Source organism: Tetrao urogallus, assembly GCF_951394365.1.
Source record: "Tetrao urogallus genome assembly, chromosome: 2".
Classification (NCBI taxonomy): Eukaryota; Metazoa; Chordata; class Aves; order Galliformes; family Phasianidae; genus Tetrao; species Tetrao urogallus.
In genome coordinates, this window is record NC_136814.1 from 56261455 (window position 1) to 56288492 (window position 27038).

A 27038-nucleotide genomic window follows, 5' to 3' on the forward strand; every position below is an offset into this window, starting at 1 on the left:
CTAACTTCAGCTTCCTAAAATCACAGAACAAGATTTTAATTATAATAAAACTATCTTTAGTTTTCAAGCCACGCTTTATCTGTATGACTGGTGATGTCCTCAGCTGTGCATTTCACCAAAGATAAGGTTATTTGTCTACAGTCAGTATAAATATACTAGTATGTCTGCAAGAAAAAATAAATTTCTGTTAATAATGTGTCTATGGAAATGACATCAATGAAACTTACTGCATTGACCTAGACAGGCTGGAACAGTGGGCCCAGGTGAACCTCGTGCAGTTTAACAAAATAAAGTGCAAGATCTTGCACCTGGGTCAAGAAAGCCCCCCTACCAATATAAGCTGGGGGATAAAATGATTGAGCACAGGCCTGATGAAAAGGACCTGGGAATACTGGTGGATACTAAGTTGGATATCAGCCAGCAATGTGCCTTCACAGCTCAGGAGGCCAAGTGTATCCTCAGCTGCATCAAAAGAAGCATGGCCAGCAGGTTGAAGGAGGTCATCCTGCTCCTCTACTCTGCTGGTGAGGCCTCACCTGGAGTACTGCATGCAGATGTGGAGTCCTCAGTACAGGAGAGACACAGACCTGTTGGAGCACGTTCAGAAGAGGGTCAGAAAAATGATCCAATGCATGGAACACCTCTTCTATGAGGATAGGCTGGGAGAGCTGGGGCTGTTCAGCCTGGAGAAGGGAAGGCTCCAGGAAGACCTGATGTTGGCCTTTCAGCAGGACTATAAGAAAGGAGTCAGACTCTTCAGGATTTTTCAAAGTAAAGCAGTGGAGATTTGTACTGTGTTTGGGTTTTTTTGGTAAGGATAGTAAGGCACTGAACAGACAGCCCAGAGAGATGGTGGATGCCCTATCCCTGGAGGTATTCAGTGTCAGGTTGGATGGGGCTCTGAACACCCTGATCTAGTTGTAGGTGTCCCTGTTCATTGCAGGGGAGTTGGACCGGATAGCCTTTAAGGGTCCCTTCCCATTCAAAAGAGTCTATGAGCTTTGTATAAGTTATAATTTACATTAAAGATTAGAAATGGAAATGTTGACATTTTGTAGGCAGAAGATTCTGAGCAAGAAAATCTTAGCTTTTGATTTGAATCCAAAGGACTTATGAACCCAATGGACCACAGTTATCCATTAAGTTTGAGTGAACTGTCAAAAAAGCAAGATTAAAAACCGCAGTATATAAATTCCTCTGCTCCCTCAAAGACTGGGGAGTGATGTTTTTCCACCCCAATTTATCAAGAGTTATCTTTCTACTACATATGACAATTATGATTTTTTTATTATTTTTTTTTTTTTAAAAGATTTTATGTTTGGGGTGAGTGAATATGCATATGCAGATGGGGATAATTTCATGCACATAGTATGAGGCAGAGTTTTGACTGCATCTGTTTGCATTTTATAATTAATTTTATCTCTAAAGATTTATCAGAGTGTCTGTAGTGTCTTTCTAGAATTTGACTCAGTCTCTTAAGAAATGTTACTTAAAAACCAAAAAGCCAGTCCCTTTCTGATAAAGCCTTGGCTGCTTCCTGTAAGTAGTATTTTGGAAAGCGGGCCTTGACAAATATTTTACTTTTCTCTGTGTTCTAAAAGTATACATATATGCAGATATACATATATCACTGACTTCATTGTTTATGAAAGTGAAAAATCAACCAATGGATTAATGATTTTGTTTATTCCTGCTTCTTTTCTACTTGTGTTCCTAATGGCACTTGGATTTCTTTAATAATTTATTTATAGTCTAGTTTAACATTACAGTTTTTATTGTATTTATGCCAACTGGTCCTGCAGAACTGCTGTAAGTCTTAGAATACTTTTCTGTATTATCAAAATGCTATTTAAAGCAGGATAGCATTTAAGTATGGTTCATGTTTACTGTCTTTCAGTGACTTCCCATCACTTTTGCTCAGTTTAGAAGCAAAAGCGTGCTGGTGGTTTGCGAACAAAGTAAGGCTTAACTCTTCCTGATTCATGAACCGTCACCTTTAAACTCATCTGAGTTTCAATATGATGTTACTGTAGAAAAATAGGGAGGTCTTGAGAAGCACAAATGTCAGGAAAGCACCACAAGGCGCAGATCATTTCTAAAAACCATACATATTATTTGTGATGGGTAAGTGGCAGTGCAGAGATAAGATGAATATTATTTCCTTATCAACCATACAGGTGATCTCTGACATTGGAGAAGAAAAAAGCAAACAAACAAACAACAACAACACCAAAAACACCATAGCATTTTAGCTGCAAATGGCGTAAACCAGACGGAGACAAAAACAGATGGCTTATACCATCAATTTTAGAAAAACACATCAGGCAAATTAAACTTTGGTCTATCAATAAATGCACAGGTTTGAAAGAACTTCTCTCCTCATGAATATCTGATATTATCTACCAAGTACAATAAATCCATCCATAATAACACATTTCACAGTTATTTTTCCTTTGTTAGTACACATATATCACCAGGCATTGTTACAGTTGTCTGTGATCATGTAACAGATCTTGAGTTTTCCTGTTAAATAATGAAGATGGGCAAAGTAAAAACTGAAATAAGAGACTTCTGCTTATTCCTACAATCAGTACTATCCAAAGCTTGCCTTGTTTTCTGAAACATTAAGTTGGCCTTTTTATGGGTGTTTTTCTTTGCTTTTGTGCTTCAAGATCTGGAAAACACATGGAAAAAAATGTCAGTGTTACAAAAGAAGTGTTCAAACTGGGATACTAAGACCTGGAAACAGAAATGCCTGAAATCTGTCAATAAAGTCTTATAGCATATCATTTCTACTTCCATTTTGCAGCGTTAAGGTGTTTGACTCATTCACATAAGATGTGGATAAGAGGCTAGACTCTCTAATGTGTTTCCAAACTGAAAATATGAGCTAAAGTGAAGTCGCCAACACTTGGGGACAAAATTATCTGGACACTGGGTAAATTTAGATGTTATAGGAAGAATATTCAAAAAGCTCCAATATTCAGCAGTTCTAAATAAATGCAGTTGTCTGAAATTTCATCATCATTCAAGTTTTTACTAAGTGGATGAATAAACCATGAATGTGAAAAAAAAAATCTCATTAATGCAATTCTTGACCCTAGTGTGGGAGCTACCGAAGCTACCGAAATGTAGGTAACAAATAATAAGGAAAAAGCCTGCTTGGGGCTTCAGGGGGATAGATTGATGCTTAGCTAGGAGTCCTACTACTGACATTGTTCAATTTCTGCTCAGCTTGAGATGTCAGTATATGTATACTTATGAATATAAATTCTATATAAATGCAGGTGTATGCTGTGCCTTAGGATATGAACAAGCACAGTTTAATAGACAGGAAAGACGAACAAATGTGATGGCAATTAAGTTAGATGAAACTAATACATTTTCCATTTACATTTCCAGCTGCAGTTAACAGCTGTTAAGCAAATGGCAGCTGCATATTTTCTGACATAGGAATGCAAGTATTTTATAGCTGTTGAAAGACAGGCTTTATAAACCACACTGTCAAGTATGAGTAGTCAGTTTTTACTTTAATTTTTTCAAGGTTCTGTCCTTTCATATCAACATTATAATGGTTCTTTGGGGAGAAAAAAGAGTTCAGAGTGTTCAGCTAATGATAGCTTAGACATCAAATAGTATTTTATCATTAGAGACACAGAGTAGGGTTTTCACATCAATGTATTTTGTGGAGTACAAAAATATCAATACTAAGTTCAGCAAAATAAACTGAAGCCAGAAGTTTTAAAAATTTTTTTTAATGCCAGTCCCTAGTTATTATTTGTTACTTTATAAATGATTCTGATACTGCTCCCTATTCCTACAACTATCTGAAACATTACATTTTAAGATTTTATCTTCTATTGCTTAAAAGTGCATCAAATTGAACTTTTGCATACCTTCCTCAAGAAGAACTGCTGTAAAATTTGTAGCCAAGTCTATAGGGATGTTCCTGAGAACATGCAAGAAGTTACAGGCATGGAGCTTTTGGTTTCCCAACTGGATCAATTGCACAATGTGGTCATGTTTCAGCTGGAAGTGGCTGTGACCACCTGATCTCAGTGCTGTGGACATCTGCTAGGTCTGTTGTAAGTTACTGCTTACAGCATCAATCCCGTTAGGCTAAGACATAGGAATGCTTACCTTACAAAACAGTAGAAAGAGGCTGTTATCTCTGAAAAAGCTGGCAAGCTTCCCAAGCTATCACAGGAGAACTGAATGCATGCAAGTGTGTTTCACGATGGCTGATGAGGTGCCTGCACTCTGCCTCATGAGACAGGCCATTTCTCCTAATTCATTACATCACCATCCCACTTGAAGTGAAATTTATGTTCATTTATGCTCCTCAGACTTGAATAAAGTGTGAGGCATCTCATGCATGATGATGTGTTATTGCACTGTGGGTGTTCCTGGGGCGAATGACATAACAAATTCAGTTCCCTGTTTAATTCTCTGTGTTATTATGCTTTGAACCATCATAAAGTTTGTAGTTACTCCACAATTGCTTTCATCTGTAGGACATGAAGTCACAGTAGATGGAGAAGTGCATTCTGAAGTATGTCCTATCTGTGAATGCAACCAGGGCACTATTCCTTCTCTAAGACTGAAAGTAGAAGACTCATTATCCCCCTGGTACTATTAGGAATCAGCTCAGTAGCTTGAGGTTTATTCCCAAAGACCCACAGAAATGCAAGGCATGTGCCGTACACTTGAAAATACAGTAAGGCCTGAGTGTTGGTCTGCCTTTATTCTGTGTAAAAACATACTAACATCAGCAACAAATTAGTTGAACAATCTGCAGAGTTTTCCAGGAAACATCTTCCTATTCATGAAGAGCCGTAAGGCCTTTGTTACAACTGCAGGAACTGTATCAGATGCAGAAAGACATAGGAAAACAAGCATGTGCTGCATTACTCAGTTACAGTTCATGAACAGTCACTTCGTAATTGTAAACAATAACCCCCCAAGCTGCTCAGAAAAGAATTATGGCAGAAAAGTATTCTTTTGCAAACCGTACTGGTGTTAAGAGTCATGACAATACTGTGGATGGTGAAGAAAGTCTTCTGCACGGAATGAGGCTCTGATGCACTAAGGTTAGTACTGATGTGATTTGGCTGTTGCACTCAATTTTTAAAACAGCCCTCCGAGTGTTCATTCTGATTAAAATCTCACACTGAGGAAAAGTGATGAGTCACGCATTTCTCCCCTTTTGGTGCAAGGGGATAAAGGACATTGGCAAGAGGTTTCTTGTTCTCCTGTCCCATCACAAGCAGCAGCTAGCAAGCACTGTTTTTGCTGGTCTTTTCTTCAGGTGACTCAATCTCCTACATTGCCTGTAATCCTGGAAAAAGGGCTCATGCCAAATAACCATCCAGATAATGCTGCAAATTCCAAGCTAATCAGGGAAATTGCCTATTCACTTGAACAACAGCCATAGGCCTGGGAGACGCCAGCCTCCATCTGCAGTCATGCCTTGGCTCATTAGTCCTATGTGCCCCTGAAACTCAACTGTCAAAGGGATGTTGAGTGCACAAAGCACTGGGCAGCATCTGAATTAAATTCCTGTGAGGAACCAAAAATAGAACACTTTGAGCTCCTTTTCTGTTGTGAAGAAAAAATGCCTGGACAAAAAAAATGCTTTTCTTGGTATTATTTTATGTGTTTTTCTGTCTAAAAAGCTAAAGATTTTTGGCCTCAAGGGGTGCTAGCCTGTTACCTTAGAGACTGTTTCTTTTAGAGGCAGTGGAGAGGCAGAGGGCATGCCTTTGCTGCTTACCTTGGCAACCATGAATTGCTAAATGCTGTTCCCATGAATGCAAGCCTTTCACTGCCATTAGCGCCTGCCCACAGGTATAAACATTCCTTCATGAAAAGGTCCAGGGGAATGTACACTACCTCGATAAAAATCAAGACAACAAACAAAAGCATATTATATAACGGAGCAGTTATATAAAATTAGATTTTAAAACAAGACGCTTCTTTAATGACATTGATCCTCGACATGGTCAAATTTCCTGTTCCATTTATATTCCCTACAGCCATACCAAGTGGTGGCAGCAGGGAAGGGAGGAAAGCTAGAAAGCTCGACTGGATATTCTTGTTTCTGTAATTGCAAAATGGAAGACCACTGTGTCTGTACTCAGAATAAATGCACTGGACGGCTCCACAGGGATAGCTCAACTCTGGCGGTCTCCCTGCCTGGCACTAGGGCAGATGGACATGGGAGGAAAGCAGAGCTCTTTGGGGCCATGCAATGTCACCAGATCCCTTTGCTCACAGGGATTCTTTATGGTCTAGCTGGGCAAACATTACAGGCAAAATTCTCAATGTGTTTACCTGTATAAAGCCCTTGTGCTGCAAAAACAAGAGATTTGTTGTATTCTTCCTGTAAACGAGGCTGCTGAGCGTGAAGTAGCTAAGTTCTAAACTTAATTCTCCCCCTTCTCCTCCCCACCAGCCTCCATTTTGTAAACTCGTGATTTTTAAAAGACAACATTTACTTTTCATTATCAAGTTAATTCACTTTCTCAGGTCACGTCCAACAGTACTTCTAATAAAAACATGGCTCATCTGGTTTTTTAGATTGCAATGAGGTGTATTTAGAAAGAGAATAATCTGTTGGGAAAACAATTCCAATACAAGACTTTTCTCTGATGTCTGTCGACACAGAGACGGAAAGCATCTTGAGATTCAAGTGGAGTGAAGAGCCCAGAGATCAGCAAAGCACAAGGAGGCTGCAGTCTTGGTATGTCTGTACAAGAGCATTTTTGTGTAATCATATTGGGATGTTGTTCTAAAGTGGGCTCATCTGGCCAAGAGAAGGTTCATCCTACCTTGGGAAAAACCACGTTGACAAGCAGTCAGACTGTTTCCTCTGAACACTTGTGTGCACTCAGTTATCAGAAGAGCAGCAGCTTGTATGACAGTGTCTGATAGCAAAGCCAATCCCCAAGAAGCCTCATTGATGCCTCAGTGTTTCACTGGGTATCTCTAATCTGTTCAAAGAATATGTAGTATACTAAGAATCAGATCCATAACATGTTTTAGATTTCTAGATTCTCGTTTATAACATAGTAGGAAAAAAATATATATGCCTTACTTAGTGTGGGGACTTTTCCTACTTCCCATTTTCTGGCAGAGCACAAAAATCCTTTTCTGGTATAAGCCTAGATCATTCCATATATAATCATTCTCCTCTGTCCCGTTCAGGTGATAAAACAGCAGAGTTAGGAATATACCAGCAAAAGGGAGGAAGACTTCGCAGTTTATTAGGTGAAACTGATGATTTTTTTCAAATATATTTATAAATATTTTTGAATAATTTGAATAAATAATTTTAAAAAATATTTGAATAAATAATTTGAAATAAAATTTCAAATGTATCTTTACCCTCTTTGTATGAAGGACTGAGGCAGCCAGCTTTATGCCAGTGATGGTTATGTCTATAGCAACACAGCAATCCATGCAGAGATCAATCCTATTGGAAAATAATGTGGGTTTGCTTGAAAATAAGCAAATAAATAAATGATTAGCAACTCTATAAACTCAGAATTTGATTGTGTAAAAGTTGTAGAATATCTCAAAAAAAAAAACCTAAAAATTATGATATTTTTCTTGTTTTTACTGCGCTAACTATATGGCATTGTTTTAAGCGCCTGGATTTGACTTTAAAGTAGCAGGATTGAAAACACTAAGCAAAAAAAGTCATAAATGTTCTTTAATTCAACATACAGTCAAGAAAAATCTTTTGCCTTATAGCTGTGTCCAATTGGGTTCTTCCGGTTGCTTTCTGAAACGCTTAATTTAAGCTCTAAGAAGGCCAATATGAACTCTGTCATCTCCTTCAAGAAGAAAAAAAAAAAGAAGAAGAAGAAATGAAAACTATTGGAAGGGTTGAAGCATCTGTAAGCACTGATCATCTGGCAGCTGAGCTGACAGCAAGCAGACTTTAGTATTTAGAGACTATTCAAAGTTTTTAGTCAAATTCTGCTAAAAGTTTGGATGGCTCAGATATGGGGCTTCTTCCTTCCTCTTCCCTGAAGGCACCCTTACCTTCCTTACCAAATCCCTCTGGAAAGTGCAGCCAACAGCTTCCACTGTATTTTTCCTGGCATGGAGCAGCAGGAAGTATTTACAACAACAGAACAGATCTGGGCACATGACACCATCAGGTATGAAACAAAATGAGCCAGATATTAAACCATGGCATCCAGCTTGTATTAGAAAGTGTTGCCAGCAGGAGCAAGGAAGTTATCATCCCTCTGTACTTGGCTCTGGACAGGCTGCACCTTGAGTACTGTGCTCAGTTTTGAGCTCTTCACTACAACAAAGACACTAGGGTCCTGGTGCATGTTCAGAGAAGAGCAACAAAGCTGGTGAGGGGTCTGGAGCACAAGTCTTATGAGGAGTGGCTGAGGGAGCTGGGATTGTTTAGTCTGGAGAAGGGGAGGCTCAGGGGTGATCTTGCTGCTCTCTGTAACTACCTGAAGGGAGTTTGTGGTGAAATGGGGGTCGGCCTCTTCTCCCATATAACTAGTGATAGGACTAGAGGGAATGGCTTCAAGTTGCACCAGGGGAGATTCAGGTTGGACATTAGAAAAAAAATTTTCTCAGAAAGACTGGTCAGGCATTGAAATGGGCTCCCTGGTGGCAGGGAGTCACCATCCTTGGAGGTATTCAAGAAACGTTTAGATATTGTACTAGATATTGAGGAACATAGTTTAGTGGGAAATATTGGTGATAGACAACTGGACTGGATGATCTTAGAGGTCTTTTCCAACCTTGGTGATTCTATGATTCTATGAAACCTGAGGACTGGCAGGGAAATAAGGACAACATCAAAGGCTGCAGTTATCATGTCTAACACATGCTTTTCAATTGCTTCCATTGTCTTCCAATAGTCTTGCCACTGCAGTTCTTCTGAATGACAACAGCAAGAAATTTCTACTACAGGAAACACACCGAGTAAGTCAAGTACTTCATTAATCCAGTTTTCCAGCATCTGTGTAAGGTTATCTCTAGATGTTTTTAGCTGAGTTTCCTGCATCAAGGCTGTAAATGCTTAACATAATCTACAACTCTCAGAATGCAGTGGTCTTGCCTTGTGTTGCCATCTACTCCTTCCCTCGTCACACATCTCTCCTCCTTCTCCAAGACAATAATTTAGTATGGTTTGGTCCCAGCTGTGAAATTTTGGGTTTCAGTGGATGGCTTTCCCCAGCTCTGCATTAACCTTAGCCCTTCTGCAACCTGACAGCAGGTGATCCTGAAAGCAACTCAGCTCTAGCCTTGACCCAAGAGCATTTACAGGATCACCAAATCTTGTGTCCTTTGCTGTAGCGCATGGCAAAGTTAGTTCCCAAGGTCTGTGTGGCTGAAATCAAGTAAATTGGTATAATTGAAATCAAGTAAATTGGTATAATTTCAGGGAAAGGAAGTAGTGTTTGTTTTGGTTCATTAAACTGAATTGTCTATGTTCAGTCTTGGAACAACCGCATGTTGCCAGGAAAAGGAAAATGCAAATTAAGAGATATTCTTTTCTGTAGTACAATGAAATTAAAGAAAAGCTAAAATGAGCATTCTAACACTAGCTTCACAATTCCAAGTTCTGTCATCACTGAATAAATGTGCTAAAATATGGGGGGAAAAAAAAGAACCTTAATTTCTGTCAGAGAGCAGTGAAATGCTGTGTTTATCAAGGAGCAGTGGAAAAGTTCCTTGGAATTAGCTACTGGTTATGCACCACTCACTAATCATGTTTCAGCTGCTATGAACAGCTCGTACCCACTGTGAATACACCAGGGGAGCAGCCCTCATCTCCCCCCGCCCAGATTTTTTTGCTGCCTGGATGCTCCTGATTATTTTCTTCCTCTACTCACAGTAAACCTACTCTAATTCACCCACCAACAAACGTCAGCTTCCATTGTTAATCAGTGGTCACAGTTTGAAGGTATCAGTGCAGATGGCCCACAGTGATCCTCTTATACTGCTGTTCCAAAGTCACCATCAAACATTCCTCATCTGAAAGTAGCCGTAGCTAATTGTGTTACTGATTTATGTCACAAGTTATTGTGCTACCAAGTCATGGTTAAAAACACATCTTACTCTGAGAGTTTTGGACTAACACGAATTTTTGACAAGAATATGATGCTAATTGTAGCTCATCTGGTGGATTACTTTAATCGCTGCTACCAAAGTGAAGTCACTGCTGGGGTGGTGGGTAACAAATATTTAACAGCACTCTATCGTGGTATGTGAAAGTGTGGGGCACAAATTGAGGAAGAATACCACAACCAATTGAAGTGGCAGAGGAATGCAGTAGGCAGAATGTAATTACTTTTATGAGAATTTGCCTAGGAAACTGAAGCTAGCACCTCTGCTCCTTAAAAACAAAACATGTACCTCTTAGTATATAATAATTCATCCAAGTTTCTTCTTTGATGTGCTACTTGCACATTGCATTGTCAGAGAGTAGGCAGGCAAGTTAGCGTGGTAAATTTTTTTCTAAAAAGCAACAACAGAAAGAACATTTCTTGAATCTAGATTAACTACAAGCTGACATACGCACACCAAAAAAAATGTCAAGTCTGTCTAAGGAAAGCGAGTTGGAAATTAAGGGAAAATACAGTTGGATTTATACATATTTTTGAACTTTCAGAATACAGAGTCAGAATGCAGAAAAAATCTGAGATACTTCTGACCTACAAGATGTCAGACTATGCTTTAGATATTAGATGTATCCTATTTTAGGCCTATCTCCCCTACCAGTGTTCCATAAATTCAGCCTTAACAGAGACATTTACAGGCTTTGAGTATGGATTTAGAGGAAGCAGAAAACACGTTTATTCTAGGAAATGGAGAGAAACTTTCCATGTGCACACACATGCTAGTTCACTCACAAAAGCTCCTGGAGTATAATTTCAAGAGAAGCAGTGCTATCATTCTGCTCAGATCAGCCAGAACCACTTCGTTTTGACTGAGGAGAAGAAAAACAACAACAGTAAAACTCAAACCGCTGGGTTCAACAATTTGGGCCAAGTTCTAAAAATAGAGTCACCTTCTTATGGAAAGAAATACAGAGGGAAAAAAACAACAACCGTCCTCCAGATGATCTGAGCAGTTCTCTAAATGGTCTGAATTTGATGCCAAGCCCACAAAGCAGCCTCATGCTTCAGAGGTCTCTCGTTCCAGAGCTGGATCTCTGCAGGAATCAGTGACTGGATATCCAGAGTGGGAAGTAACTGTAGAAAAAGAATACGCTGTTTTCTAATGGACAAGCTGTTCAGCCATGTTAACTGTTGCTTGAATGCCTGCCTTTTAAGCAACACAATATAAAATCTTGCCTTGGCAGACTCAGTACAGTTGCTGGGGTTTGCAGCCTGGCACCACGCTGCAGGAGCGGCCTCCAGCAGCTACCTTCCAGCAGCACATATAGCAGTGGTGCCTTTTCTGCTCACGAGGATGTGGTTCAGCCCTGACAGCAAGGCTGAGCATCTTCAGCAGCCTCTGCCTGTATGGATGTTGGGAGGCAGCTTACAGGGACACAGCTCACCCCCACAGTAAGCAGAGCAATCCACTGGCTTCCATCCCAGCACTGAATGGACAGCAACAGTTGCATGAAAAGCATGCACAGGGAAGTGTGGCACAAGTTTTGTCTGAATATAAATTTTCTTTCTAGATTTGAAGATCATTCAGATTGTTTTTAGTTGAAATATCTTTCTCCCAGAGAGTTGTGTTTATTATGGATGGATTTTAGCACTTACCATCCTGAACACCACACTGCTGCTGAAAAGGAACGTGACAAGGCAGCTGGCAAACAAAAGATATGTGTGCAGCATGCTTCCCACTCTCACAAACACTGCAGAAGTGGTTGGTCAAAGAGCTTCATGAGCATATACTTGCTACATGCTACAAGTTTCCACTCCAAGGGAAGTGGAACTGTTCACAGGAAGCAGAGAAACCTCCAGCACAGCCTGACCGTGCTACGGCTCTGATTTCTGTTTTGAAACCTCACCTGTGCTTCTCAGGGTGTCACTGGTTGAGAATGGATCTGTTCTTTCACAGCAAATTACTCCTCTGAGTTATTTCGTATAATCGCAGAATGGCCACAAGATCAGGATGTCAAGAGCCTGGCCTTGAATGCCTCCAGACATAGGACATCCACAACCTTTCTACGCAACCTATTCCAGCACTTCACCACCCTCTGAGTAAAGAATTCCCTCCTAATATTCCATCTAAATCTCCCTTCTTTTAATTTTAAACCATTTCCCCTTGTCTTATCACTATCTGCCCAAGTAAAAATCCAGTCTCCCTCTTGTTTATATATGTGCCTTTTAAGTACTGGAGGTCTCCCCACAGCCTTCTCTTCTCCAGGCTAAACAAGCCCAGCTCCGTCAGCCTGTCTTCATAGGAGAGGCACTGCAATAGTACCTGAAGTCAACCGTGCGGACTAAGGCCTTGCTGCTTTACAAATTTAGACATGCAGAGCTGAAAAGGCACAGGGGATGTGCTTTCAGTGGCATATGAAACAGCTCAAGAGGAAAGCAGCTTCCTGTTTTCCTGCCTGCACAGTTCAAAATGCACAAAACACAAAATACAATGTTGAGAAAGTGAGTAACAAAGCAGCTTACGTTTATCCTCTGAGACTCTCTATTATCTTACTAAGAACCAGGCATACAGCTCCTTATGATCTCGCTTTCATGTTTTGCCCAATCTCAGTATGTGCAGTACTAAGAGAACATACCCCCTTTGGGGACAGAATATATGTGCTTTTTGCACGTCATAATGGCAAGAAAGGCAGGTCTTTAATATCCACGCAGGGAGACAGCATTCAGGATTCATACAAATCACTGAAGAGCTTTGTGCTAAAATACCTAAAATGTCCCTACTGACATCTGGCAAATAAGGTCTGGAGCATTTCCAAACCCATTTCTCCTTTGGCTCCTCTGTAGAGCCATGGCCTACCAGATGTCTCAAATACCTGAAGATGTGGCCTGCAAAGACCCTGGGAGAGCAACCCTGTCATCTCCCTCTGTAATCCATTTCATCCTTTGAAATCCTTGCAAGGCATTTCACTTGTGATCCAAAGCAGTCTGCACTTCTGAGTGGTCATTTTCCTTTGCCATTAAAAATCTCCACTGTAGCTCCTGCAGTATCCACATAAACCCCAGCCCCAGCCCTAATTCGCATTTCCTGATAACCTTCCTTAGGGCACCAGGGCAACTATTTTCTTGCATTCGAGAGAGCTGAAGCTTGCATGAGCAGCATGAGGGGCCCGGACTTTTAAGGAAGAAAAGTCACTTTTTTTTCTTTTTTTTCTTTTTTTTCACATAAAAAGTTTTTTTTTAAGAAGCCAGAATCCCAGCTGAATTTTTATATGCCAAATACAAGAAACATGATATGAGAGAAAAAGAAGTGCTATTTTGGGTCACATAAGTATCATATTCTGAATAATCCTTCTACTAGCAGGCAGATTGCTTTTTCCTGCCTGTTATTTCAGGACTTACAGACTTCAGCCTCGTACTCCATCACAGCAGTGAAGAGGGCATTTGTCAGATTTCTATCTCTAAAAAATACAGGTAAATCTGAACTTGTATCTAATGAGAAGCACATCACAAAGAACAAAGCAGCAACTCTCATACTTGCTAAAAAGCATGCTTTCAAAGAGAAGTCAGTCTTTTTAATATTTAATTTATTTCTAATCAAGCAAGTAACGAAACAGAATGAAAGCCTAGAGCCATCAGTTCACATTTCACCATGTGATTCTGACCTAATGTGTAAGAAAACACTCCTTTAACTTCATAACAAAAGTGTGCACTGGAAATATTATTCTAGGCATTTAATGGAGTTACATAAATCTTGAGTGTTTGCTAGAGACTGTAAAAATAGTCAAGAGAAACATTTTTTTCAGTAAAACATGTCCTTTTATTTTTGAATGTTGCTCATAGTTTTCACTATATAGTTTTCACAGACATTTTGTATTGAAACATTTCTGATAAATGTTATCAACGTTTTTCAGGCAACTTGTTTAAAAATACTCATTAAAAATAGGCTCTGAGTATGGCAAAATAAGAACTGAAACTTTCTTTGGAAAATTTTTCTTTCCAGACAGCTGTCACAAATATCTTTTACTTCAGAGTAGAAGGTGGTTAAATTTATTTCATAAAATCATAGAATTTTATGGTTGAAAAGGACCACAATGATTATCCAGTTTCAACCCCCCTGCTATGTTCAGGGTCACCAACCACCAGACCAGGCTGCCCAGAGCCACATCCAGCCTGGCCTTGAATGCCTGCAGGGATGGGGCATCCACAGCCTCCTTGGGCAACCTGTTCCAGTGCGTCACCACCCTCGGAGTGAAAAACTTCCTCCTTATATCTAACCTAAACCTCCACTGTCTCAGTTTAAAATCATTCCCTCTTGTCCTATCACTATCTACCCTTGTAAACAGTAGTTTACCCCTCCTGTTTATACGCTCCCTTCAAATTTTGGAAGCCCACAGTGAGGTCTCCCCAGAGCCTTCTCTTCTCCTGTACGAGAGGTGCTGCAGCCCTCTGACCGTCTTAGTGGACTTTCTCTGGACCTGTTCCAAGAGTTTCACATCTTTCTTGTGCTGGGAGCCTCAGGCCTGGATGCAGTACTCCAGATGGAGCCTAATTATTTATTCAAGATTCTTAATGATTCAGTTATTTTTTCCCCTCTGTCTTTTAAGTTTAATCACATACACAAATTTTAAAGCTTTCATATGGTCTGGACAAGTAACAGAAGCCCTTCCAGGACTAAGACTGTGTCCACCAGGCATAGCTCTGATGTCATGGCCAACCACGGGAGTGAAGGAGCATTTTTAATTACAGCAGTACACTGTAAATTTATGATTACTTAAGTGCACTTGACCCCACCAGTTGTCTAATCCTTCCTTTTAACTTCCTCACGGTCTATTAAACATCCCCATTTTCAAGACTCTCTGCAGGAATCAAACACTTGCTGGTTACAATGTCTGTCTTTCCCCTTTATAATGTTCTGATATCCCTAAACATATTCCAATCCAGGTTTGACCTCTCAATGGCATGCGTCTAAATTGAATCAATCTCACTGACAAGATCAAACTGCTACTTAAATTGTCTCGTGGCTGGATTTTCCAACAGACCTACAACTCCAAGCAGAAGTAGACATGAAAGGCTGCATGCAGCTGCAAGTAGTATTAGGAGGTAGGAGAACAGTGCAAGCCTCACATGATGTGAACAACAAGCGCCATTGTGGCAGTGGTGCAGGAAGAAAGGAGGTGAAACGAGCTACAGACTCTTGGTCCCAGAGTAAACCCATGCTCAGAATGTATGATAGGAACACTCACTCCTGTATGATGATACTCGTCTGTACACTACATCTGCATGATGCTGATACAGTTGGTATCTGATAAATAGGTTCTCTGAACAGAAATAAAAGATTTTTTGAGGTCCCTTTCAACCCAAGCCATTCTATGATTCTATGATATTACTTTATTTCCCTTCTTTACTGTGCTGCTGGATTCACTGGTACTTGTGGCTTACAGCCTTCTCAAATACCATAACAGAAATCAACTTCCCTACAAGTCCAAGAGGACCAGTGGTACAACATGCATCCCTTTAACTTTCTTTATTCCTCTCCTTAATTTTCTAGCCATCATTTCTGCTCTCAGTCTTTCAGTGACGGATCTCACAGAATGTAAGCTTGTCATTCCTGGGTGTCTTTACATACATCTCTTTCCTGAAGAAATGCATCAAGCTGTCATTCAAAAACAAGATCCCCTGTATGGAGAAAATGTTTGCTGCTTTCAAGTACACAGATTAACTAATGAATGCTGTCCTGAAGGTGATTACCAGAGGATATTAAAAGGAATAAATAATACAACTTCTCTCCTTTTCCACTCCAAGGTCACAAACAATGTAGGCAAAAACACAGCTTTCACGGGGAGATGAAGAGGCTAAGCAAAGAGCTGTAACATTTACAGCAGTGTTTGTGTTGCCATTATTTACTTACAGTCAGGTGTTTCATTTTCCTTTGAAGTATATTGTAACCTCTTCTTTCCAGAAAAATTTTGCTGCTTAGATCCTCAATAATCTTTAGTAGTATTCAAACAGGGAGAAATGAGAAAGCTATTAATTTCATGTTCTTGAAAAGTCTGTTTTGCCATCAATGTTTTGGAAAAAGCCAATAGCTATCTTCCTGCACAGCAAAAACAGAACTAGTACAGAAAAAGCTCGAAAATAATTATTGTTTTCCCAATGTAACAGAAAATTCTGTGCTTACCAGACAATCTCTCTCAGACCGGTTGTAGTGCAGAACAAATGTGCAATTTGAAAAAGACGATGTATTTCCCAGATAATAATGCTTTTTGGAAATCTTTCCATGTTTCAAAAATTAATTTGTGAAGTTTATTTTCTGTTTACCTGAATGAGGAAATGCAGTTTCAAAAAATACACTCAACAGTCTCAGTAGATTAAAAGTTAATGCCTGTCATGCACAACTCCTTTAACTTTCTTTATTCCTCTCCTTAATTTTCTAGCCATCATTTCTGCTCTCAGTCTTTCAGTGATGGATCTCACAGAATGTAAGCTTGTCATTCCTGGGTGTCTTTACATACATCTCTTTCCTGAAGAAACGCATCAAGCTGTCATTCAAAACTTTTGTATTGTGAGTTCAAGAATTGAGAAAAACAAAACCAGAGGTTTGGTAAGATCTCACTGGGTGACTAAGGTGCTGGGACAACTAACACTTTCTCAGATTCAAGTGCTAAAACAAGATACCACCTCTTCACCTGGAGAAATCATTAGGTGGTGACTCATATCTAACCCAAGCAAAGAAAAGTAATAACAGAATTAAATTTTGGTTTTAACAACACAACCCAAAACAATGACTTCAGATTTTGTTCTTATGAAGCAAAAATAAAACCAAGAAATAACTAAGATCCAAACTATCCAGGGGGATATAGGAGAATAATTGTTCTCTAGTTTACTGTAGCAGTGAGAAAACCACTATGTCATTTCAAGAAATATACACATACGTATATATAGTAACCACTGATATAATATATCCTGAACAAAATGGTTTCTTCTTCATGTGTAACACAGTGGGATGAAGAGTTTTAATCACCCTCCCCCAGTACTCTTCTCCAAGCCAAGATAAAAACCCCGTGGCATTTCAATTCCATTCTGCAGCTAAATGGTTTTAGTACACAATTTCCTGCCTTTGGATAAAAAAAAATTAATTTGCTAATTCAGTTACTCATTCAGGGAAAGAGGAGTGCTGTTTCAAGGGCTTCTATGGCTTCTGTATAATTCTTTGTCCCTTCAATATCTGATTTTCTTCTGAACATACTGTAGGTTTGGGAATTTGTAGCAAATACAAATTATTCTAGGATTTATTTCACCCTTCCAAAGGTATTTAACGTGAGGTATCTGGCTTGTACTTGGCAATTATCACTTGAATAAAAGTTTCTTGCTAAATCCTGCACTGAACTTCGTGCAGCACCCTCAGCCACTAACCTAAAGGAAAATGAGGGTATTCTTAGTGTTTTCAGGGTGTCTGTACAATGACATTTCCCCCTTTCAACACAATTTGAAAGATGGTCATCTCTCTATAAGTACACACATAAACCTGCTGGATTTGAGGCAAGATATCCAGTATGTCTGCTATGAGGCTGTTACATCGTTGAAATAAAATGCAGGATAGGATTAACAGTATCTAAATTACTTAATAGCTCAGAAATCTAGGCAGAGATGATAGACCATACAGATTTCTTTGCACTCAGCATGACTAAGTCTTTGACTAATTTAAGCATTTTAAAAGCATTTTATGAGTATTTCACAGTGCCAGGAAAGCAGCAAGCCAATTGCTGAACTGCCGTTTGGATGTTTTAAGTAGTAAGTCCTCTACTCCATGTAAGCATCTGCTTCCATTACAGTTGGCTTGGTTCCCACGAACCAAAAACTCTGGTTTTGAAAACTCCCTAACTTATGGAATATATATAATTTGTATAAATTATAATAAACAATTTGCCATTCTTCCTAGGAGCATTGTCTCTAAATATACTAAAGCAAATTCATTATATTTTACAGTATTAAAGTTTCTTCTATCAGAAATATGATCAAGATTCAGTGTGACACAATTAATGAAACTATCTTCGGGGATGTCTTATTTGCTGGACTCCTACACAAAACAGAAATAATAATAATTAATATCTTCATAAAAGCTGCTTTAATAGTTTTTACAGTTACACCCACTGAGGTGTAACCACAGGAGGATTTAGGAAAACTGAGGAGTTTTCTGACTTGTACTTAGACTAAGCTAGTCTTCCCCCATCTTAAGATGGAAGAATCTTCAGGAATTTGCAGGGAAAATCCTATGCTGTTATGATGTTGCATAGTTCCTCCTTTTAGTTCTCACTTCTAATATTAAAGTGTTTATAGAAAGCTCAGAGCCTTTCTGCTCTTCCCAGTTTGTAAGCATTTAAGTAGCTGATAGTACTAGAAAAAAATGGGAATTACCTAGAACAGTGCAAAACTATACTCCTTTTTACTTAGATAATGACTATATGCATCTGTTCCCTGGAAAAAAATATATTCTCAACTTTCTAGATTCTTTGGACAGTTGAATTTATTGCCATTGAATTCCCTAACAATATTCTTTACTTGGGTCTTTTTCCCCTTCCAACCATTTCTCTTTCAAGGATTGCATTACTTTGCTCATTTTACTTCAGCTGCAGAAATACAAAACAAAACAACAACAACAACAAAAAGTTGCCTTGTTTCTGTAATATTTTTTTTCTGCTGCTCCTTTCTCAACAAGCCTTTCTCTATTCCAGGACAGTTGAGCTATTCTCTTTTTCACATCATCAACTCCAATAAGCCTTTTTTCTTCCAACATCCCTTCTCTCTAAATCCCTTCTTCCTTTTGGGACACTATTCCCCTTTGACACTGCTATCTGTCAGGTATCTCTCAGCTTGGACACTGACCCACAGAAGTTCCCCTTTAGTCATCTTGTTTCTCACACTCCAACACAAGCCCTCCTCTGCTCAAGTGCTACTTCTTCCTCCCAAACACCTCAGTTTAACTGACTGGCTATGAAAGAAAGCTGTCATCTTCTTTGGGAGTGACTTCAAGGTTCAGTTTTAGCACAGCAGCCACAGTGAAATCATCATTCCTGTCTAAAGGATGAATCTTCAGTGTTTACATTTTCACAGGAAATTTCTTGCATTGTATAAATGCTGTTTATACATGTTACTCAACTTCTTTTTCCTCTAGGTCTCAAGTTTAAGGTTTAGCTTAAATACATTAGACCAAATCAATGAACAATTTGCTACTACGTGTCACAGTCACCCTCAAAAAAACAAATAATAAAATAAAATAAAACTTCTTCACCAAAAAACCCAAAACAATCTAAAAGTTTCCTGCAAACATAAGAAAGTCATTTGGCCTAGGTGATTCATTGTTTATTTCTTTCCAGATTTAGTGCTTACTATGAAAGAATAAAGACCTTTCTTTTAAATGCCCAGCAAAACAGCAATAGCTGTTTTCACAGACTAAGTTTAGTAGTCATAAAGAAGTGTTTACAAAGGAATTGAACTGCCAAGACTCCTCAGTTTCTCATTTTACATGCACAAAACTTCAGTACTTTCAAAACACACCATGTGAAGACAGAACATTATTTAAAACGAAGTACATGCAGGAAGCAGCTCAACTGATTGACAGAAGCACAGCTTAGAAGAAGAATCCTGTTTTAATAGAAATTATCCTTCCTAATTATTGCTAAGGCATCAATCACTGCAGCCCTTAAAAGCAGAGGAGAACACTTAAGGCAACACAAAATCTCAGGTACTACCCTGGCTTTCTTACTTCTGGCTCCACTGGGTCATGCTGCCTTTTGTTAATCTTGTACATATCAATATCTGTAAACTGACTGCAGAAGTCAGCTCAGCTGGGACAACATCTCAGTGGAGAAATTACAATGCAAGAGCAAAAGCAGCCTGTATCCCAAAAGAGGTTCCTAACTGCATGTGGGTTTGTTACGTGAGATTTATTGTAGGATGGGATACAGATGTATGTGTGAAGAAGTTTGATTCTTAATATCCCGGTGAAGTTATCAACAGTGCAAACTATGGTATTTCAATTAAGAATAATAAATTGCTATTTTCAGTCACGTTGTTGCTCTGCCCTCTAATATGCTGTATGCAGTGGCTGAGCCATCCAACATCTGGACTGGGAATATGATACCGCCAAAGCTGTACTTGGTGGCTGCCAAACTACTGAGCCCATGTGTGGCTTCACAGCTGGATACCCGGAGAGCTCAACTATGATTCAAACTCTGAAAAATCACCAGGTCTATGGCTGCAACATGATTCAGCAGTCTGGAGGAGAGCCTTCTTAATGGAAAAGAAACAGCAACAAAACACCCACAGCTGACCATATATGGCATAAAACATTTTAAAAAGAAGTAAATGCCTCGAGCACTTTCTTTTTGTAGTGCAGCTCTGTAACTCGACTGTTTGGTGCAAAATATGGCTAGCCACAGGCACCAGAGCTAAATTTTGCCCCACTAACAATGCTTCAAGTTCAGATTATTTTCTCTAACTTCAACAGTACTCAGCTTGCTTAAATATGAATATACTGAACTGACACATCTCTTTCTGGTGCTGTTTGAGGTAAGTTTGAAATCATTAAGCAGGTAGAGAGTACAGCTCTTTGTGAACGAAAGCCTCCAATCGTATTCCAGGAATGTTGCCAAAGAGGTGGACTCCATCCCCACCACACAAAGATACTTGATTTGTAAATGAATTAATGCTTGTGAACCGACAAGGAACAAAACCCGGGGTTCTGCACACGCACACAGAGAATGCACTGGAAACCTTAGAGTTGCACTAATTACTCTGTGTACTCCAGGGATGTTTACACATACATAAAAGGTGAACATAGCTTGCCAAAATGAGATGCCTAATGTCCTGCTACATAGAAGAGTTCAGCTGCTCATTCACATTGCAAAACCTATTCCTCAAACTTGGCTCCTTGCCTTCCTAAAGATGAAAATAGCTAAACTGTGATTTTCTTCATGTGTTGATGGCTCAGGCTGGCCAGCTCTCCCTCCAGCCATGAGAATGCTCTGACTTCACGCTGTGCTGCTGAACACTGCCTGGTCGGGCAGGTCAGGCACAGTCCATCCATCTGCACCACACTCATTCTTCTGGTGACGATGCCTATATTTCCCTTGCCAAGCAGAGTGGCTTAACGAATATTCTCTGATCCTTACAAAATAAGTGCTCGGTCATCTGGGAAATAAAAAAAAAGTGGCATAAATGCTGCTCTGGTTCAAGCTGAACAATTTGTTTCAGCACTACAAGATGTTGCTTTAGGAAAGCTTCTTTTTAATATAGTACATGAGATAAATGGAGCCTTTTTGTCTCATTCCCTTCTCTTTACCAGTAATTGAATAAAGCAGAAATTGTGAGGTAAAATCAAGCACATCTGGGTCAATTAGCATGGAAAGTCAATTCTTTGAAACCTGATGGATGCCTCTGGGAATCACGCACTTCACAGCACGAATCTCAGTGCAGTACTGCACTCAGCAACTCAACTCAATTAAGCCATTACGTGGTTCTTTAAATCGGGGGATCTGGGGGAATTGCTTAATTGTCTGCTTGTCATGGTTCCTCCTCAGGGAGCATGTAAACGTCTTCTGTTTCTCCTATAGATGTGTGGTGCACATAAGAACAATTCATTTTAGCTGACTTATTCATCGCTTATTTCTCCCGTGGGAAAATTAATCTTTCTCCTCAAATTCTGCTCCGAAGAACAAAGATGCCCAGTGGAAGCAAACCACACCATCAATACAGCACAGGTTTTCACTACTATCAGATTTATATTTCCTTTGCCTTGCAAGTCTCAACTGTTGCTCCCTGCTTTCTCTTGCTCATAACTTCCAGAATCAACTTTCTCAGGCCTGGGAGGGTTTCACCATTCTCTGCAGCTATGAGCAGCTCTGCAACACACTGGGACTTGCCTAATGCACTGTAATCACCCACTGACTACACAGTCAGCAGAGCCTGAGCAAGCTGTCTGAGCATTTATGAAGCTCTGTGGTCCATGGGCAGAGCTGACCATCTCCAGAGGACAACTCATCCTGCAACCAGACAGTAGGCTCAATCACGTAATAGGGAATGCTCATCTGCCTTCACTGAGAGCAGCTCTGGACCCACTGAACTAAGAGATCAACCAAAGAGATTTTGAACAACCAGCCTAAGGCAGACACCCCACTTCTAGACAGTAAAATCAGTGAGATTAGTCACACATGCATCTCTCCCCACCACTGTTGTCACTGTGACAACCAACTAGTTATGGCTGCTCTTCCTGCCTTTCCCCACATCAGTCAGCTTCTCTTCACCTGCACACAAGTAATTGCCATCACTGTACTTTTGCTTCATGTTTCAGACTGCTGACTACCCAAAATCTCCATCTGGCCTCAGTGGGAGACAGTTACTGGGTGCTCCGGGTTGCAGAAAACAAATAACCTTATTTAGCCCCTAAATATGGATGTAGAAGGCTAACTTTAGATTCAGATTTTTTTTTTTTAACTTGGCACAGTATTCAAGTCTATTCATGAGGTGAGTTAATTTTTTACCATCAAAGAGAGTAAAATAACTTCAAGGTCATACAGTAGGATGACTAGGATTAGAATGCCACAAATTTTGTGTGCTATAACCAGAAAATTATTCTACTTCCTAAATGTAACATAACTGGGACACAGTCTGATAAATGGAGACTGAGTAAGCCACACTAAATCTACTGATGTGTTCTGCAATGCCTGGATGTGTCCCCAACCCTCGCTATGAAAGGAAATGTAATTATGGTAATTGGAAAGTGCAATCCACCCATCGTTTGGGTTACCACACACATACGTAACTGATTCCAAATATAGAACTGCAGTAATGTCTCTTAGACTCTTATCTCCTTTAGATCCCTTTTTCCTTAAGTTATAAGCTTGACATCTTTTCCTCTGACAGAAGAACCTCTGTTCTGGTGTATGTATGTTAGCCAGTGGCTGTCAGGCAGCCCAGAGCATGCAGAACAGCTGCTCAGAGTTCATGAGAGCTGCCCACGTAGGTCTAACCAGAGTATTTGTTTGGGCGCGATGGTGGGGATGAAGGAGGGAAACTCGGTATGAGGAAGAAAGTTCAGGAAGGAGAGGAAGATCAGGAAGCCAGAAAATTTTATAAAGCACCCTTTTGTTTTGGAACCTATGCCAATTTTAAAGATGAGGCAAATGGCTCTTACTGTAGTCTCTGCAGTGAATGCAGGGCACTGTAGAGATTCACAAGGCTTATTCAAACAGCCCAGCTAAGCTCTGGACAAGCAGAATAGCATAGCACACTTTGGGCTAACTTACAAGCTTCTGAGATGGCAGTTTAAATCAGTCAGCTCCTCAAGTGTAAAAAGGTAAATTTACATGGCATCCTTAGAACATATCAATCACTTGGCTTGCATCACCTGGAGGACTCATCTTCATAAGTTGTGCACTACATACGTATAACTTAAACTTTCCAGTGTCCACTCCAGAGTACGTGCAAGAGCTCCTGGTGACAAACCTGGCTCTTTCTGCCTGTCTGCAGCCCAGTGATGCAATGCCAGGCATTTTTTCTCCTGCAATGGACTGGCAGACACTTATTTTTGTGCAATTCAGCATGCCCTGGTTACAGAAAAGAGAGGAAATATTTTATTAACTTTCATCTCCTAAACCAGAGCGTCCTAGGTAGCTGGACTTCTAGGTTCACCAAGTTTCTGTGGGTAAAAAAGAAGTGGCTCAACACCAGATGTTTACAGAAGAATTCAGAGGTATCTGAGGTCAAAAAGGTATTCTGACTATACTTTTAAAATGTTAACATGTTTAGGCTGCCATGCATAGATTTTTATCATGAGCTACAAGTGGATTATCAGAGGCAGCAGACAGCAGCAAGAATCATTAGAGAAAGCAAACTGAGACCTGCACATCAGCACTCAAAGCCACCCCCTCATGAATGCCTTGTTCTTGCACTGAGCAGCAGCATGTGGCAGCAAATAACCCCCATGGCAGGGGCAGCCAGCCCCAGCTGCTAGTGGCTGCTCCTCCAATATCCAGGGCTTCCAAACACAGCCACAAACAGAAGAAGCATGCCAGAAGGGACTCTCCTTTCCTTTTCCACCCACAGCCTATATCACATGATAGCTCTGCTCTCTCTGAAATAACACTGGTGCTCACGTACTTGTATCTGCACTGATTGTCAAACTATCTTAGATTCAAGACCCTTTAATATCTTTTTTCAGGAAAAAGAAAAAAAAAAAAAACAAACCAACAGTGCAGAAACAAACATCACCAGCAGTATTTCTTCTGTGTTTCTCTGCTTGAAATTCATCAAGATTGTGCCTCATCAGTCATGTCTAGAAGAAAAATGGAGCAAGCCTAGCATAATCACATAAAATTCAGTCCAACCAAGTTAATAGTGGCTTGAAGGCTTTTGGATACCTTGCAGTCCACACACAAGTAGTTCCCACATTCCACCTTCTAAAAAAAATATCTGTACCCAAAGTTAGTGCAGGTAGAGGCCAGAAACATCTGAAAGGGGACAGAAGCCCTACAGTTAAATACAGATCATTACATGGCAAATGCATGCAACATAGCCAATGCATAATCGCCCCACGTATCCTGTACTGCAGCCTTTTATCCTGGTTAAGAAATGGTTTAAAATACTGCTACCATGTTTGTGCTGGGTCCGCTCTGATGGAAGGGACCACATGAAATGTGGCACACGCTGAATAATGATAGGCCTTTTTCCAGAGTTGTCAGTAACACCTTCGAAAAACTGCATATGCACCTTTTTTAAAAAACATAAAATTGATAACAATAATAATAAAGGAACCACTTGCAATTATTAAGAATTTGCTCTTCTTGCTCTTCTTCAAAACAGCTCTAACACCCTCCAAACTCCAGCACAGCACAAAAGCTGTAATGTTCACCGTGGCATTACAAACACATAAACCCAGAGGAGCATACATACATATATCTACACAGATCCAAAACCCCCTTCCCAAGCATGTGACCATCCCTTTTCAGGTACATACCAGCAGGAGTGTATATTCTGAAGAAACACAGAAGGAAAACAGTAATGATTTTTTCACACAGTTGTTTTACTCTGCTTGCAGCAGTCTCCTCCTTTTACACCCACAGGCAAGGGCTGAACTCCGCTGAGCCCCAGGCGGAGGAGGCATGATGTGAGACCAGACTTTTCTTAAACATAAGGAAGAACTTTTTCTCTCAGAGAATGGTCAGGGACTGGAATGGCCTGCCCAGGGAGGTTGCTGTCCCTGGCAGTGTTCAAGAGGCGTCTGGATGAGGATATGAGATATGGTTTAGTGGCTTGTGGTAGCAATGGTAGTGGGAGGATGGTTGGACTAGATGATCTTGTAGGTCCTTCCCAACCTTGTGATTCTGTGATTCTATGATCCTATGATTCTTTCAAACACACTGCAATCACACAAAATGAGTGTAAATAAAACCACACCTTTGGGGGATCAGCCCCTCCCTTCTTACATGAAGCAGTTTCCATGCGTGAGAAGTGAGTAAGCAAGGCCAACCCTTTCCAGAAACTCTGAAAGAAGACTGGGAAGGCTGTAAGTAGCTTTCACCATCCTCAGGTTCACAGAAATATTAGCTCCTTCTTTGGAAAGCACATTCTTGTTGTGCATGGGATATGATGATCCAGCACAAATCTTGCCTCAGTTGTTTCTTCAGTTAGTGACTGAAGACTATCACTTCTATATATCACTATATATATTTCTATCACTTTAGAAACAAGTTGTTTGTCTATAGAGTGTTGCTACACATTCAAAGATGCGACTTCTATACTGCTCTGACAAGCCTATTTAGCCTTTATGTTGATATTTGATGAGTGCTCTCTCTTTCACTCTTGCATTTTCTCTCATATGCTTCTTTCCACATACACATCAGAACAGCTCAAGAGCTGATTTAGAGAATTTCCAGCACAGATCAAATGCAAAAGGCTTATCTCAAAAGGTAAAGGACAGAACTGCAGCCAGGCTTCAGTATAACTCTTCCCAGATGTCAGAGCTCACTCAAACCACCTCTAACAACAGTTCTATTTTGGGACAGAATGCAACATAAGAATCAGTAAAACCTGATTGCCACTGGATAGTAATTTAACTCCTTGGAAACACTTCAGATGTCTAGGTTAAGAAGGCAAACAACTTGAAATCATCCTGAGAGGAAAACCACAGTTCTGATGTACACTCCTCAAGCAAGGAAGTCTCAGAGAAACAAAAGAGGCAGACTCCAGCTCCAACAAGATATACAAGACATCATGAAAGTGCTTTGAATGGCACATGCTCTAGCCAAAAAGGTGGTTTTTAACAAAAATGGAAAAGAGTGCATTGCATTCCCACAGAAATAGTAGAAACACAGAGTTGTCCAAGCTTTGGAAAAAAAGAAAAAAAAAACTATTCACATTTTTGATGTTTGCACCAAAGGAAAATCTCCTGCTTTGAACATTTGATGGAAGAGTATTACAGGAAATCATTATTATTATAATCACTGTGGCTCCCACTACTGATAGAAGAGGCCAGGATCTGTCAACATTTTCCTTATAAATCCATTTTCAGTACAGTCTAAATTGGAATAGCTGAAATAGCTAGCTGGGACTATGATCTGGTTTGTGAGATCTCTAGAAACAAAACTCCATCTGGCTGTTTACAAAATTCTAGTCTGAAGAAAATGAGAGACCGTGAGAGCGGAAGAGAGGTAATTTTTAGTGGTTAAATCTATCATGTTTGTGTTGCTTCACAGCACTAATCAGCAATCAGCATCTAAAAAGAAAGTTTGGAATCAGCGCTGATAAGCATCGCGATGTCAGCATGCACATTCAGCTACCTCCAACATCTTATGAAACAGGCAGCTGCCACATAAAGCAGTCTGTCTCATGATGTATCTGGAGACTGCATTTCCCATGACATCCTGGACAAAACTCAAC